This window comes from Diabrotica undecimpunctata, chromosome 3 (genome assembly GCF_040954645.1).
Source record: "Diabrotica undecimpunctata isolate CICGRU chromosome 3, icDiaUnde3, whole genome shotgun sequence".
In the NCBI taxonomy this organism is placed as follows: domain Eukaryota; kingdom Metazoa; phylum Arthropoda; class Insecta; order Coleoptera; family Chrysomelidae; genus Diabrotica; species Diabrotica undecimpunctata.
The window spans coordinates 143,171,278-143,187,435 of NC_092805.1; the positions used below are offsets into that span (position 1 = coordinate 143,171,278).

The 16,158-nt window shown below is 31.7% G+C and overlaps 2 protein-coding genes across 2 annotated transcripts in view; one reads left to right on the forward strand and one right to left on the reverse strand.

Annotated features, from left to right (window-relative positions):
* LOC140436192 (uncharacterized) overlaps positions 1-16,158 on the reverse strand; it is an 821,182-nt gene that overhangs the window by 718,972 nt on the left and 86,052 nt on the right. The window contains 1 exon segment of the mRNA XM_072524890.1: positions 10,130-10,161. The gene's annotated coding sequence lies outside the window, so the exon portion shown is untranslated.
* LOC140436191 (uncharacterized) overlaps positions 7,271-16,158 on the forward strand; it is a 64,285-nt gene continuing 55,397 nt past the window's right edge. The window contains exon 1 of the mRNA XM_072524889.1: positions 7,271-7,390. The gene's annotated coding sequence lies outside the window, so the exon portion shown is untranslated. The remainder of the gene's footprint in view (positions 7,391-16,158) is intronic.

The window sequence follows — 16,158 nt, forward strand, 5'->3', positions numbered from 1 at the left end:
TACTCGGAAAACACAAAATAAAAGTCTAAATTCTTCCAAACTAAACAGCAATAACTACAAATATTAGACTTTTCGGCCTATGTAAAGTGAAAATATTGGCGATTATTCCGATAATAAGAGTAGCAACTCGAAATGTTACACTTTCACCGGGAAAACACGAAACTAAAATTTACAACACTTCTAAATTAAACAATAATAACTACAGTTATTACACTTTTGCTCAGCAATACAGAGAAGTATTGCAATACACCACGATCACTGCGTTTTATTATGTTCTGAGGAATAGTGATTCTTTTGCCATTTATTCAATAACGATCGAACTTCCTGTAGAAAAGTACTTTTCTTCGGAACGTGCGATATATGAATGCATAATTTTTCTCTTTAAAAAAATCAGAAAATATACTTAATTTAACAAAGGGTAGTTTGTTTAGTGACCATAGGGTGGTTTTTAAGGGTTGAAAATAAGTAACAAATCAAAAAATATTTTATTGACAGGAAAGGAATTTTAGAATATAAAAATATATTAAAAATTTTTGAAGTTTTTTTTTTTTTTAATTTTCCAATAAAATCCTTTATAAAAAGGTATATAAAAAACCCAGTCGGGCTATGTTAAAAAGACAAAACGTTTTCGGAATAAGTATTCCATCATCAGTGTCAATATGTTACATGAATGTAGCCACTAAATATGAGGGTAAAAACCCTTTAAAAATTAATATATGAAGTTAAGTTTACATTATGTCGTGTTTAGAAATAGGATGGTAAAGTTACCGTTGGATTGGTAACATGGCGACATATGACTCTACATTAAGTTGCAAGTCCTGAGACGGTATGTCTACGAGGACTTTATTAAAGCAACTTAGTTTACAGGAACTTATTTTCCTTGTGGATTTTTTTTTAATATTTTTGACAGGAGGTAGTTTTTTTAAGGGTTAAGGTGTTGTAATTAACCAAAATTATTTTATATAAGCAAAGAATTACATTGTAGATGATATAAATGCACTACAAATACTTGTTAAACCATTTTTTACAATTTTTTATTAAAAATAAGGGTTGGTTTTCACCCCTTAAATATAAAAGCTTACTTAGCGCATATATAACTATTAAAGAGGATAGGATAAGACTAATTTAAAATTTTTAGCAAAATAGACTCAGTTATAAAATATTTAGAGGTATTGATCTGTTTTCCTTCACAGTGACTGGACTATTAATAAAGTTATCTATGCTTTCCCCCTCGGTCATCCTGAAGTGTCTAGGTTTTTTATTTAAATTATATTTGAACAAACAGACGTTTTTTCATTTTTTATCGGATATAACCGTCCTTATGAATACCTTTTTTGTTTAATGTAATAAACAAAAACATTAGTTTAAAGTTTAAAAATAAATACATCGTTTTGTTTAATTGTATTATATATTTTATAGTTGAATGGATTTCTTTTCCGGCAAATTCCTTTGAGAACAAGACCACAGAATTTCTACATCACTTCATTGTCTACGAAGGTCAATCTCAAATCTTTGGGGTCATGAACGTATCAGCGGAGCAGAAATTGTATATTAAGCATGAGCTCGATATTGATTTAACTTCTGCACAAATGCAATGTTTATTATCCTTATAAGACTCTTGCACACACTCCTATATACGTCATAATAGTAACTGTTTTTGAGCTATTTCATGAAAATGATAATTAGATAACGTTTGAGTATACTGCAATTTAAAAAAAAAATCACCTACACATGATTTAAACAAATAATATTAAATTCACTGTTATATTTTTGTTATTTTTTAAAGCAATTGTATCCAGTTAGTTTTAAAATATAGTCTTTGTAGTATTCTCCAGTAATTTGCTTTATTTTGTAGGCCCAATTTTATTTGCTACTTCTTCAATACTTGTTAATGGTACATAATATTTGATAAAAGTTGTTTTTTGCTTTTTGATTGATCTCATGAAGTTTAGACATCTGATAAAAGTTCAGCCAGGAACATTAAACCGTGAATTAGGAGTTTACTGTTTAAATAAACACTTATTTTTAAAAAATGACTTCTTATCTCGCAGCTGACTTATAATGTCGAAAACGACTTTTTATGTTAAATACAGAATTAGTTAGACCACAGAAAAAACACATTTAACAGAGTGCACAATGTCTTGATATTCCTTTTTCTAGCATGTGATTGCCAACATCGCTTAGTCTCGTGCTTTCAACACTATAAGCATTATGTGTTGCTTTCATTTTTTTCAGTTTATTTCTTTTTATTGTTATCTTAGGTCCTCTTTCTGTTATGGAAATCACCCATGAGCTCGTTGGCCAATATACTTCTGAAGTACAGGGGACTCATTGGTTTCGATTTAATTGACCTTATTTTCATTGTAGTCTTATAAGTTATATATAAATTTACCACTGCTGCATCAATCAAATAGTAAATAATCTTCATATACCATCTTTGGAATTTCCATGAAATTCGATGAGAAGCATGAAGTTGATTGAATAGATCGACTTCACGCATATAGCGATCGTAATTACTTATGGCTTTTGGACACTTGACACTTTTTTGTTTACCATTTGCTTTTCTTTGCAAAATTGAATAATCTTAAGTAAATTATGCATAGTACTGCCGACTAGAACGCATTTGCGCCCTTAATCGTTCCATTTAATAACAGTCATATCATTGAACATGAGATAATCGTGTTCTCCCATTTCTATTGGTTTGTCCTTTTTCCTTTGTGTTAAAAAGCCTTTACGATTTATTCTAAAAGTTCCACAGCAAAACAAATCATAGGTTAACGTTTTCTTAAGAAGAGGAAAACTCCAGAAAAAATTATTAAAATAAATGCAGTAGTTTTAACCTCTAAGAAACTCGGTAAGGTTTAATACCGTCTTAGCCCCTAAACTATATGCAGCATGTTATGATTGAGATCTGCCTTCATATATTCTAAATTTGTGCACGTATCCAGTTTCGAAGCATGCAACGACCCAGACTTTGAAGCCTCTTTTATCTTGAAAGTTAATGCAGTTTCTCTGTTACTGCAGTTGTGTTATCAAAGGCCTTACTTTGAACAGTTTGTCAAAATTGTGGCTATTTTGATTTCTTTCCATATTTTCGTTATTGTTTAGATGAAGAAAACAAAAAATTTTTAAGAATCATTTTTGCGTAAAAATTTTTGAATCTTTTGGCACGTGCATGTTAATATCTGTTTGACCAATAATGTCTTAAACTATTCTCCGTTCACAAATTGTTGATAGCACGAAATATGCCCCAAACTCATAAAACGATCGTAAATCATAGGCGTTCCTAAGGTGTTTATTCATTAAATAATAATATAATGTTTTAATACTGTTATATATAATATTAATAATATTTTAATACTAATATATTTAGCAGAAAAACAATTAAAACTTTCACGGCTTCTTCTTCATGTGCCTTGTCCGTTCCGAACGTTGGCAATCAACATGGCCACTCTGACTTTGTTTACGGCAGATCTGAATAGTTGAATAGTAACAGCAAATGACAATCCGAACCATTGCCGCAAGTTTTGGAGCCACGAGTGTCTTCTCCTACCTGGACCCCTTCTGCTGTCTATTTTCCCTTGAACGATCAGCTGTAGTACTCTATATTTATTATGTCTCATAACGTGACCCAAGTATTCCAACTTTCTTTTCTTTATACTTATTCCTACCTCTCTCTCTTTACCTATCCGGCGTAGTACCTCTTCGTTGGTCACGTGCTCAGTACAGGTTATACGTAATATACATCGGTAAGCCCACATTTCGAAGGCCTCTACTTTTTTCATCAATGTTGTGGTTATTGTCCACGCCTCCATTCCATATAACAAAACCGGGAATACATAACATTTCAGAAGTCGAATTTTGAGAGGTAAGGTGAGGCTTTTAGAGGTGAAAATTTGCTTCATGCTAGTGAACGATGCTCTTGCCTTTTCTTCTCTTATACGTATTTCCTTCGCTTGGTCCCAATTTGAGTTAACTGTTGTTCCCAATTAGATGTACGAATCCACGTGTTCAATTCTTTCATTGTCTAATATCAGTTGCTGTGGTGGTTGTTGGGTTTTGCTTACTAACATCCATTTGGTTTTTGTGATTGACTAATGTTGGTTATTATATTATATTAATAAAAATAAGAATTTCACCATTAACAATTTTGTAAATAAGAAGATCTTATCTCTTTGGATAATTCAATACTAATCTTCGTGTTTAACCACTTTACTAGAAAACCTGGAATTCAAATCCGAAGGTACTATTCGTTGCAAGATAATTAAAATGAAATTCCCCAGATTTTTAATAATATAATGGGTATAAAGATGCCGGCTTTGGCCACGTGCCTCGTCTGTTCAGTTTATATTCGAAACTTAACTTGAAAGGGCAAAGTTATTACGAACGAAAACAATTTTTTTGTTTAGTACGTTTTTGATCGCATGTAATTTACGGCTCGTCGGTGTTTCCGCGTCTACGGCAGTAATTAGTGTCTCGAATATTTCTTTTGCAAATTATATGCAGTGCGTGAGTGATTTTTTATTCCATATACCTACGAACATATACGTACCTTTCGCTCGTGCTCGTTGTGTTGGATTGTTGGTGATGGCTTCATCATCAACATCATGAGTTTTACACCGGTACTGATGCGTATAGTCAGTAAGTCTGTCTATTCACCAAGAGAGAAGACTATTGTCTTGAATGTTCACGATGCTCTGGTTTCTCAGAATCCCACAAACACTGTTTGCAACATAGTCAAAAGTTGTGCCAACATGACTGGCGTAGGAGAGTCAACTATATATAGGTTCCTATCAGAAAGAAAAAAACACGGTATAGCTAATCCAAACACAAACGAACACTTAAAGAGAGGAAAAAAGCCTATTAAAATTGATGAATTTGCCAAAAATTGTATTCGAAGGAAAATTCATCGATTTTTTTTTCAAAAAAGAAATAGTAAACCCAAAACAAAATTTTACAAGAAGTTAAAGACGACCCGGATTTGCCTCATATTGGACGAACTAAATTGTGGCAAGTTTTAAAAGAATTAAATTTCCGGTGGGAGAAATCAGACCGAAAATTACTTTTGATTGACCGGGAGGAGATAATATGTTAGAGAAGAAATTATCCAAGATCCATACGAAAATTCCGGCCTGAAGGAAGGCCAATCTTCTACCAGGATGAAACGTGAGTAAACTCAGGTCATACTCTAAAAAAAATTTGGTCAGATAAAAATATATTAAGCTCCAGGCAAGCCTTTATGGAAGGTTAGTCTACTGGTATCTCCCCACCTTCTGGTAAAGGCAGTAGATTATTAATTTCTCACATTGATGACAGCTGATGTTTTGAACAGATGATTGAACACATACCACCAAATTCAATTATAGTATTAGATAATGCACCTTATCATTCACGACTAGTAAAAAGACTTCCAACGACTGCGTGGAAGAAACAGGATATTCTTGAATGGCTGCGGAATAAGTATCTGCCTTACGAAGATGGAATGGTAAAAGCAGAACTTTTAAAAATTGCCCGGCAACACAAATCTAAGTTCAAGAAATACGTAGTTGACAAAATGGCGGAAAGGCGAAACATCACAGTCCTTAGACTTCCACCCTACCACTGCGAAATAAATCCAATTGAACTCATTTGGACACAAATGAAAAGTTATGTGGCTAGAAAAAATACGTCATATAAAATACAAGCTGTACGTGAATTGTTATATCTTTACAGTCTTTACAACATATTACAGAACAAAACTGGAAAGATGCAGTAAGACATGTAATAGAGGAACAAAAAATGTGGGATCTTGATAACATAATTGATGCGACCGTAGAGACTCAACCGCTAATTATTAACCCTCAAGACGACTCGGATTCCGAAGTTGATCCTATTTATTTTGAATTTGAATAGTTTTCTAATCGTAATTATATAAGGTAAGTAATAGTAGTTGTAATCGTACGGTATTAAAGGGGAAAGACGCAAAATGCCGCCTGTCAATATGTTCAATGTGTTTTAAATGTATCCATTTTTTTTCAAATCCTGAGAAAACTAAAAAGCATTTTTGAAAAATTTAAAGGCAGAATGAAATATTTATTAGAATAAAGAAAAAGTTTTTTTTGCATGCAATATTTTCAATTAAAAATTATACTATATTTTCTCTTTTATTTTCACCCCTGTTACATAACATATTAAAAGAAACATTGTAGAAGTTTTCAGGGACTTTCTGCCCTCAGTAATAATGTAATCTTTCATTCTGCGTTTAAATTTTTGAAAAATATTTATTAGTTTTTTCCGGATTCGAAAATAATGGATACATTTAAAACACATTGGAATGTTTGCCAGGCGACATTTGGCGCCTTTTCCCTTAATTAAATAAATGTATCTTTTAGGTTAGCCTTGGGTACACCTTTACGTTTCAAGTTCAAAGGTACCATACATTTCCAACGGTAACTTTTTTCACATAGTAACAAAAAACCACTGTGTTGTTACTAGCAAAGTTTTTTTTAACATCCTAACTCTACAATTCTAAGTTACGGTAAGATCTTCAGTGTTTTTTATTTAATAGATAATAATATATGGTAGCTAATTATACTTTCTTCTCTTTCAGCCCTGAAGAAGCCAAATCAATTCTCTTTGGCGAAAACGTTCGGCGAAACAATTGATACACACAGAGTCTTTCTTGCAGATCTCCCCAATATTTAAGAGTTTACTATTTAAATTTTGTCCTTTATATATATATATATATATATATATATATATATATATATATATATATATATATATATATATATATATATAAAATATATTATTGCGCTTCTTACAAAAATTATACCTTCTTGAAAATGCAACAATTAATTTCTATATAAATACACAATATATGTTGTGCTATTGACTGTTACTAATCTTTATAATCGTATTCATTCGAATCCCTCAAATTAAACCAATTGAAATTGATTGCGGTTGAAAACTGTTATATTTCCATCTAAATGTAAAATTAAAATGTTATTGATGTTCGGATTTTATATAACGGGTTGACAATACAACAGGTTATTGTATATTGCCGACGAGATATTTCCATTAAAAATATTCAATATATCGGCAGACCTTAAAAAAGTGAATAACGCACGATGTGGAAACTTTTGTGGTAGATGTGGTTGTCGTCAACTGATTTACCGGAACACGGCTACCATTCAACCATGAAAATTCATCGACACTAAATCGATACCCTTCGTATACACTTCGCGAATTTCGGTGTCCTTTAATACCTTGAGTTAATATGGGTGTTGCAATTCTTCTTTAATTTATTTATTTACATACATATATAAGAAACAATGGCGACAACTTGGTCAGTCAACAAAGAATTGTGCTTCAAACAGGTGTTTGTTGTGTTTGCTATAGTTGTTGTGAGGTTAGTTCTACAATGTATTTATATAATTTTCAAAAACTGTTTTGACTACCAAAAGTGTATACTATAAGTGGTAAAAACCTATTAATAGTCATAAATATAAATATAAAATCTCAATTTTACTAATATTTTAAATAGCAAAACATATATTATATTAAGATGAACAGCAAATCTTTCTTTAAATAGTCCCCGAACTGACAATTTTTCTTTAGATTTCATTAGATTAAATAATTATATTTGATCCAGAATTTTATCCAGTCTAAATTTTAGAATTTCGTGCTTTAATTTTTGATTTGATTTTTAAAACTAGGTACTATAAATATTTTCTGAAAATAAATTACATATCATTCATATTCATCTTCTTCTCCATTACGTTGTTTGTGACTTTCTATATATTTTTTGTTGATCGCCTGGTTTCTATTGGAAAACTGCTTTGAATAATGTTGTAGATGCTATCCTCTCTAAATGTTGTTTCTGTTTGGAGTTTTACCGTGTTTTTAACATCAATTATAATTATACTAGCTATAATTTTTATAACAAAGTGTAGTTTCCTAACGTTTAATATTTTTGTATTTAACCAATCTGGCTTTATACTTCTATTTTGGTCTTGCTAACGGTTTCTTCTAGCTCTTGAAGTATTAGATGATTGCCTGGCAAGACCTGGTTTTCTTCATCATACTATTCATCATAATATTATTTTCATTATATTTTCCCGATATATCTGCCACATATTTCTCTTATTTATTTACAAATTTCATAAGTACATATGCAATGGTTTGTTTTCGACATCGTTTTTGATTATACTGATAAAATTGGCAGATTTTGTTCCATTTGTTGCTAGCTTTTCTTGATATTTCTTTTACCTTACATATATGGACCGATACTCTGGTTATAATATAGGTCACTCAATATTCGGTGAGCTCTTTTAATCCAATTAACGCAGTGGATTAGTTCGCACATATCTTTTAGGCTGTTCTCAAAGATTATTATGTTTTTTGCTTTGTCTACTTAATTTTTCTACTCTCTCTGGTCCTAAATCTTTTCTTGTCAGTTTGCAATTTCCATATTTAATATATCCTCTACAAGTTGATCTTATTTTTGGTATTTCTCTTGGTCTGTTTATTACTTGTTACCAGTTTGTTATCTTCCTAATTAGTCCGTTTTCATCTCTTCTTTGTATGTGTCCCCCCCTTCCGTACATCCCTCTTTAAATTTTGACTTATTTCTACACATCTTCTATTTTTGTAGTTCACTAACACCCCCAAGTATTTAACATAATCGACTCTTTGGAATTTATTTTTACCTATTTACTTCTGTTATTCTATTTACATCGTCTCTTGCACTTATAAGTATTTTGTTTTGATCTGATTGATTATTATTTCTCTAGTGTTTGTTTCTTTTATCAACGTTAGAAGTGTTTCTTCTACCTTTTGTTTATCACTACGAATGCTATATCGTTCGCGTATTCTACGATTTTTGTTGAACTTTAAATAACTACCTTTTTTATTTCTGTCTCTAATTACTTCTTCTGGTATGATATTAAATAGCGCCGTTGACAGACTTACCTCTCCTTTTTTTACGCCAAGTTCTATATTGATGTCGTTTATATCTCCTTCGGTTGTTTTAAATCTTGCTGATGATTCCTAGTCAGTCATTCTAGTCGGTCTTATTAATTTTGCTGGTATTGCCATCCTTTTCAGTTCTTTTAATAATTTTTGTCTGTATATACTGTCAAAGGCTTGTTGAAAAGTCGATGAACAATATGTGTAGTTCTATGTTATGTTTGTAGCTGTATTCTATGGTTTGCGTTAGTACTTGCTAGTGCTATATTTTTTTCTATGTAACAATTTAGTCGGATTCTTATGATTTTCGTCAGGATCTTATACGTTCTGTTTAGTAACATAATAGTTCTGATCTAAATGTTGACCATTAGTTTGTACATTCGTTTGAACAGCTCCTCTTCTCTATTTATGATCAGTTCATTGTTAATTTTACATCCGGAGAGCCAGATAAAATTAAGGTTTGGTTTAAATTTAATTTGATTCTTAATTTCTTTTACCTTATTCCTTTTTATTTCTTTGTAGTTTGTATTGTTACTTTCTTGATTCCGTTTATTTTAAAAATATATTAACAGGCTTTTTGTTTTTCTTTCATTTGTTGTGCTATCTCCTCATTTCGTATTCTAGCCTGTCGCCTGTTTTTAACTTTCTTCTTTAGATATAAACACACCTTTTACAACACAGATTTTTATATTCATCCATCACTCTAGATTTGTATTATTTTTTATTGGTGTTTGCTATAGCTATGGGTCAAATTTGTAAATTATTAGTTTCTTATCTTGATATTAAGGAAAGTAGAGTTTATAGACTCCGTTATTGAAGTTGATTTTTGGAAAAGATTTCTTCCCTTTAGTAAATAAATTTATCTATACTAATGATGGTAAAATTATAATGAAACATTGTATTCGGGGTTTATAGGCCACGTTCAGGAATTGTTTTTTATTTGATCTGCAACGACGGCAGATATTATCAACGACGATCCGGTAGCGAATATGGGCGGAACATACTGGACCGATCTGAAGCGACCAGTCCGAGCAACAACGGGAAAAGTGTGGCATTATTTTATTACTATTTTTTAAGTATTCAGTATTTTGAATGTCTGTAATGTGAGCTTTAATGCAGTCTAACAGTAAAATTACAGTTTAAAACAAAAAAAAACTACAATATTTGTCGTAATACTTACATTAAAGTATACTGTCATACCATATAGAAAACCTGCAACAAATAATATGCGTTAAAACTGCTAAAGTTTCGAGAAGAACTCCATTATTCAAGATAGAACAAGAATAGTTACCCTATTGAGAAACACTATAACTTTTGCAAATGGCACCAAATATCAATTCAATTTTGACATTTATGAAATAAAACCAACGAAAAAATACAAATTAATAAGCGATCAATCGATTTACTTTACAAGAAAGTGGAGTAATTGTTTCCTTTTTGTGAGCAACAATTTGTCGAGTTGTGTTAACGCATCGTGAATTTCGTCGCAGATTTCCTGGCCATCCGACACCAATTAAACAAATACTGCGGCGTTTGGCCATTCGTTTTGAAGAGGCTAGGACAACACAAGATGCTTTTAAGGCTGGACAACCCCTACGCAGAATTTTGTTAGAGGATTTTAAGATGTCTCCCAACAAAGTGTACGCAGTGCATCATATGTTAGCTGTTGACCACCAAACGGTACAGCCTACGCTCAAGTTATCCTTAATTTCAACAAAAGGAGGACTATTTTTCATCTAAAATTATCATGTACGATGAGGTTCCTTTCTATCTTAGCGGTTGCATCAATAATCAAAATTGTTGTTTCTGGGGCAGCAAAAACCCAGGTGGGTGTCAGCTACGAAGGACCATTACACAAGCTCAAAAATACTGAGTGGTGTGCTGTTTATGCTTGAGGAGTCATCCGACCATTTTTCTTTGAGAACGCCGTATACGAAACGACGACTGAGGACGGTACGTACTACAGAGCCATGATTTCCAAATTTTGTCTTACTTAATTAGATAAATTAGGACTGAAGAACATTTGGTTCTAACAGGACGATGCAACGACTGATATTCTCAAGGAATAGTCTCTCGTTTTGGTTATTTGCACTTGCTGGTCAGATCACCTTATTTAATCATTTCAGACTCTTTTTATGGGGTTCTTTGAACTTGCGGGTTTACGTCATTAAGCCTCAGATACTAGAAGACCTTAAGGAGAATATTCGCCAGAAATGCGAGGACCTGTCGCCCGAAGCTCTGACGAAAGTAATGTAAAATGCCATAAAACAGGACCGGATCATCTCTGGCAGGGTCCACTTGGCCGATATTATTCTCGTAATTTGATAAAATAAATTCTAATGGATTAAAGAAACAAATTTTACAAGAATAGAGTTTTTTACTAAAAAAAATACAGCAAAAGAACATCGGGTGATTACTTTTTCCATACCTATTATTTTTGTGCAAATAAATCTAAGTACATAATTAAAACATTTTACATTTAACATTTCATTATTTATCTCGTTAATGGTTCTAACAACATAAATAACACAATGTATTTTATTTTGTTACTTGGAAACAGAAACAAAAATTCTTCTAGTAGTTTATTTTATCTGCTTCACTAATGATGAAAATTCAGACATATATAAGTTAAAGTATATTATTTTAAAATGGTATTGACAATATTTTTGAGGTTTTATTGTAACATATAATGGTCTTGAAGTTTCTAAATAAAACTTTTCCAAACGAAACTTTTCACATTTGCTGTATCTCTGCAAATCCGTTGTTTTTCGTCTTCATTGTTGGGTTTGATTTTAAATAAAAATATTAACTTTATTTTCTGATTTATTCTCAAATAAAAGTTGTAATAAATATGACACGAGAAAATAGTTTTAGAACCATGTATTAAATATAATATATAATTGATTTTTCTCAGTATATAGGAATTCCTTATCAAATTTTCTCATTGGCTGGACATATTTGAGAATACGCATTGTTTTTGTACTACTTTCTAAAGATATTTTACTAGTAGGTACTCCAAATGATCCTACCAAAATCTTTGATCTGCACCAATTTTCCTTATTAGGTGTAAGCTGGCTCATTCTCTGGCTATTCTCTGTCAATAAGTCTATTTAGCGCGTCCTCGTCGTATAATAGATATAATTCTCATTTTAGTAGATCGAAGCAAAAAGATTGGTAAATTGAGGTAGCAATACAGTTCCGTAGAATACAACACGGACTCCTCACCCAGAGATACGAGAAGAGACGACAATTACAGTAATGGCGACGATGAATATCATCGATACAGTAAACTGTAAAACAATTTTTACTCCAATCCATTTAAATCAAAATGAAGTCCTATGAGAGCTCATCTTTTGGAAAATTCACGACCAAATCTATAATAAATACATAACTTGTTGTAATATTGCGATAATTAAAAAAAACATGAAGAATAATTACTATTTCTAAGATACAATCATGACAAGTTATAGAAAAATGACCCCACCGAGGAGTAGACCCTCGATGTGGTAAGCTGCTAAAAATTTCCACAAAAAATGACAGTACGTACTCAAAAGTAAGAAACAGGAAATCGTAATCACCCAGCCTTTAAAATAGGTAACTGGAAATCTAGAAATATGTTTGCGCCAGGAAAAACGTCATCAGAGAGATAAAGCGATTAGCGGTAAATATATTTGGTGTCGGCGAAATAAGGTGGCTGGTCTCAGAGAAAGCTAACATCCATAATTGTATAGTTTATTAGTCTGGGACAGCATTCTATACCCTTACAATGAAATAGCAACTGTATTAGATAAAACACTAAATAGGAAAAATAACGAATTTTTACCATTCTCAGACAGAGTTATGCTACTACAATTGAAGCTAAATTAAATAATGTTAGCCTTGCTCAATAAATACAGAACTTCAACAAGTTTCAATAGTTAAACAACTACTTAATTACACAAGGAAAGAAGACATCACTTTTATTATAGGGGACTTAAACGCTAAAGTTGGTGAACAAATCACCAAGTGTCATCTAAATGATAACTTTAAAGATGAAAATAGCCATCAGATAAGCAGACAAGGTGATAAAGAATCAAATTGATTTCATTTTAATTAATACGGGCTACACAAATAGAATACATGGTGTAAAGGCGTAACCAGAAGTCGATATATAGTCAGATCACAATCCCATTGCTGGTACTTCTTTTCCTTCAGGTACCAACTTTTCTTCCAAGGTTGACTATTAACATGGTTATTTTAACTTTCGAAATAGATACTCTAAAAAGTTGACACTAACTGCATTTAAACCGGTTCTTCAAGTCACGATATACGTCTTCTCTCAATACTTCTTTTGCACGCTATGTTTTCTTACATATGATAAATTGTAGGATGCTGTATCTTTCACTACTTATTATGTGCCCCTGGTATTATAAATTTCTTTCTTTAAGAGTTGTTTATACATCTTTCTTTTTTAGCCTTTTTTCAGCACCTCCACATTAGTAATTCTGTCAACCCATGATCTACGTATTGGTTCTATGTATAAAGTCAGTATTTGGACACCACAATAAAGTACAATGAATACTTTACATTAAAATTAAGTGAGTTTTGGGTTTGGTTTCTACTACATGAAGCGACTTTCAATCTTATAAAACTTGCTGGTGCTTTCTGGATTATTGCTCTAATCTCTGCAGAGTATTTGTTATTTTCAGTTAATGTGTTCCCAGATAAACTTACTTTTTTACGTCTTATTATCATTTTTGTTGTTACTAATCCGCATAAGCTTTGCTTCGCTTTTAAATGTTGAGAGACAATCCTTACTCTTCACTATATTTTGATATTCTGCAAATCAACCTCTCAAAAGAATTAAAATTCGGTAATTATTACTGTATCGTATGCGTATCGAATATTTTTTATCAGTCCTACCCCGTTAACTTTAATGCCGGTCATTTCATTTTCCAAAGCTTTTTTGATTTTTCTTTCCGAATATACATAAAAAGTAAAGACGACAACATACATCATTGTCTCACTTTTTTTTGTATTTTTACTTGGTGGGATGTTTCTTTTCCGATTTTTACTATGGTCTGCTGGTTATAATACAAACCGTATATCCCGCTAGTCAAGATTTTTCTTTGTAAGGATTATCATGAGTTATCATGGCCAAGCTTTATTATAATCTATAAAGCAAAGATAAAAGATCTGATTAACGTCTAAACATCTCTGAGTAAGTACGTACGTTTGGGGCAAATCAGCTTTTTGGTACAGCCTGAAGTAAATTATTTTAAGGATTTTAAGAGTTTATGAAGGATTTAAAGAGATTTATTGTTCGGTGGTCACTAAAAAGTTTTGATTTTGCTTATTTCGGTATAAGAGTAAATGTTGATGTTAACATTTCTGGTGGTATTTAACAATTAAAGATAAAGATGAAACCCATTTTGAACTACTTATAGATCTCATAGTAAACGAAAATCTTTTTAAAAACTTTACCATACATCTTTTTACTTATTTTTAAATTTTTAATAAATAGGATTATTAGGTTTTAAAAGAACCACCACATACTGTTGGTTTTTCACTAGATAATATTGATTGTAGTCTTACTTCAGTTTTATGTGACTGACGTTAACAACATACAACATAGAACGCTACTTTTTCTTATAAGATTTTACACGGTTTTTCTCCTTTTCTCTATCTGACAATTTTACTTTTAGATCATCATTTTGAAAGCGTACTCTGTTTTAAAATAATAAAGTGACATAAAAGATTTAATTTAAACTGACAGAACAAATATTATAGCAAGCTGTGATAGCAAGGAGAATATAAATAGAACGTCTTTACCGTCATAGATCATTTCCTTTATTTAAATTTATCTATCATAATTTAGATATCCCTTATAAATACAACTTTCATGAAAATTGTAAGCGTCATATTTTGCATTTTAGGACAGTTTTACTGCATAGCTGAATTTTTAAGAAACTTTACATATAATGTACCAGTTTCAAATCTTGTCACATATGTTTAGCTCAAAAACAGATTACAGAAAATCTAACGTTTTCCAAATTTAAATTTTATGTAGACAACCGTCGTGAAACTTTATGCATTTTACTTCCAAATTTTATGAGATAATATAAGAATTTGCTGTGTTTTGCATGAATAGAGTTTTTATATTATTACGTTAGCTCCAGGCCAATATTCATTTTCAAGGCACCAATGAACTAAGCAATAGTATTTTCGATTAGGAAATGCATAATAGCACAGTTTTAATGGCAGAATAATATAACGGTCTTTATAGGGTAAGACATGAAATTGTTTATATAAACAAAATAAAAATACACTTCTTTCATAAAACATATTGGCTTAACAGTGTTATATTTTATTTAGGACATTATAAATGTTTGGAAAAAAAACAATATTTATTTTTAATAAATTCACCATTTCACCCACGCATAAGGGTGAAATGCAGCCGAAGTTGGCAGCTAATACATTCGATCCAATCCACGTTCTTTTTAGTGTAACTGTACAGCTTACCACACCCTACACAAAAATCATTATCGTCGTCATCATAGTCTTGCAAGGGGATATCCAGCGATGAGTCGGATTCGGAGTCACTGAAACACGCTTTTGATTTCTTAGATTACTTCGTTTTGGTATTTCCTTTTGTAGTCTCTTTAGTTACTGTTTTTTTCTTTGATCTTCCTTTTAGCATTTGGTCCACCTTTTACTGACTTAATTGTTTTGTTTTGTCTGTCGATGTTTTCTTATCATTATATAATATGTCTTTATTCTTATATTCATATAAGAATAAATCATTCTTTACCATTCAACATCTAATGAGGTCAAAGCTTCTCTCAAGGCGTGCCAAAATCCAAATGTACAAAACCATAATACGACCAGCAGTGACATATGGAAGTGAAACATGGACATTGAGAAAGAAAAAAATCAATAAGCTATTAGTATGGGAACGCAAAATCCTGCGAATTATATATGGTCCTTGCAGGAACAGCGTGACAAATGAATGGAGGAGCAGATACAACAATGAAATAGAGACTCTCTTCGGGAAAGGAAACATCGTAAGATACATAAAAGCCAATAGATTAAGATGGGCAGGCCACGTGGTACGGAGTGATGACGACAGACTGATTAGCAATGTGTTTTGGGAAAGACCAGATGGTAGAAGATCGACAGGAAGGCCTAGAAAAAGGTGGAAAGACGCAGTCAGGGAAGACCTGGAGAAGA